General features: G+C 37.5%; 1 pseudogene; it reads right to left on the bottom strand.

The window, feature by feature from the left end:
* Window positions 1–630: 630 nt before the first annotated feature.
* On the bottom strand, window positions 631–748 carry LOC126189397 (5S ribosomal RNA; annotated as a pseudogene).
* Between the last annotated feature and the right edge of the window lie 1,292 nt (window positions 749–2,040).

Genomic DNA, 2,040 nt, shown 5'->3' on the forward strand with positions numbered 1-2,040 from the left:
AAAAAACTTAGGTTTGTGTTAAAAAACATACTTCCGTGCATTTTTTATGGTTTATATTAACCAATTACACTAGCCCCTCTCCTCACGTTCGGTCTGTGGAATCGATTAGTCAGTATTTGATGTGGTTTACGAAATATATCCAGCGGTAATGTTAGGTGACTCACCCTGTATAGTAGTGTAAATTTTAAATATATATTTATATATCATCTATATTAAAACTTACATAGCCTATCGCCACCCGAACGTTTGTTAAAATATGATGTAAAAACTTCAAGTAAATTGGTCAACAACGTTTCTGGATTTTTACTAACAGTGTTTCCTCTTTATATTGCATGTATAGATATTTATATACCCCAGCGTTAAAAATATGTAGCCATTGTAAAATCGAGTGTTTCTTACAGTAAAACTCTCTATCCTACCCAACAGGCCGTGAACACCGAACGGTACCGACGGTACCGACCGGCCGCCGTGTCACCCTCAGGCCATAGACGTCGCTGGATGCGGATATGGAAGGACATGTAGTCAGCACACCGCTCTCCCGGCCGTATGTCAGTTTCCGAGACCGGAAACGCTACTTATAATTCAAGTAGCTCCTCAGTTTTGCCCCACAAGGGCAGAGTGCACCTCGCTCGTCAACAGCGCTCGGCAGACCGGATGGTCACCCATCCAAGTGCTAGCGTAGCCCGATAGCGCTTAACTTCGGTGATCTGACGGGAACCGGTGTTACCACTGCGGCAAGGCCGTTGGCGTTTATTACAGTACTGCGTAAAAATGTGAACTGGTTCGATCAAGAACTTTTCGAGGTTTTTGTTAACAACTTTAAACAATTACTTGTCTGTATATGGTAGTATAGAATTTAGGACTGTTGATAAAATACCGATATACCGCTATATCGATACTTTTTCCGCCGATATATCGATATCAATGTGCCAATATCTAGTGCCGATATTTTTATTTTATATTATATTTTTTCACAACATGTGGTAAACATTTGCAGTTGTCTTTTTGAAGTAGTGGTAGAACGTAACTTTACTTTCTTTAATTGAAGGAGTCTTCCTACTTTTTGTGCTTTCATCACTTCCAATCTTTTTTTTTTAACTGTGCAAAGCAAGTATATGTGGCACAAAAAAAGAAGTCCGATTGGACTGGGGGATGGCGGTGTGAATGGAATAACAAGATTTCCGATGTCAATAAATAGCACACTAGTTGCTATTTCTTCACATCATCAGTCTTCAAAAACAGTTCCTGAAAATGCTGAACAAAAATGTAAATCACACACTTGTATTACTGTCCATGTTTAACTCCCCTTGTAGTTGTCTCATCAAATACTGTTCATATTTTACTTTGCTCATTTATTTTATGAAAACTAATACACAGTCACTGCTTTGATTATAATGTTAATGTTAAAATGCAGTACCACCACACTCTCAAACTCAAACTCAAAAACACCTCCATTTTCCTGGATTTATTAATTTCTGTTTATCTTATTGATATTGCTTAAGTTCCTTATGTATTCTGTATTTACATTGACAACTGTCTCTTCTTTTTTTATTGGTTGTGTATCACTCTCCATGTTTCATACCTCTTGATGCAGCCTTGTCTAGTACTAATTTTAACTTATTTTATTAGTTTTGTTTATTAATAGAAACTGTTATGTAGGCATGCTATTCCTATTTTGTGCTAAAGGTTTTCCTGTCAACTCCATTGTTATTTATGTACTGTTCAGTTTTTACTATTTCATTGCAAAGATGTTACTTACTGTATGTTTCTACTTCAGTCTAGATGTGTTACTTCTCTTCCAATGTTGTCTGCCAACATTTAACTTCTTTGGTGTTAATACTCAGTAAATGTCTGAAGATGGCCTTGTAAGCCGAAAACCGGTTAGCAATAAAAGTAATATTGTAGAAGAAAAGCAAACTGGTGCATTTCATTTATTGTAAATCACAAGGTTGGTCTTTGCGGTTGGTGGAGACGTGTGAGGGGAAATGCTGACGTAATCGGCGATCGGCGCTATCAATAGACGCTGCAACGTTTAGCTTC

This window comes from Schistocerca cancellata, chromosome 5 (genome assembly GCF_023864275.1).
Source record: "Schistocerca cancellata isolate TAMUIC-IGC-003103 chromosome 5, iqSchCanc2.1, whole genome shotgun sequence".
Lineage (NCBI taxonomy): Eukaryota > Metazoa > Arthropoda > Insecta > Orthoptera > Acrididae > Schistocerca > Schistocerca cancellata.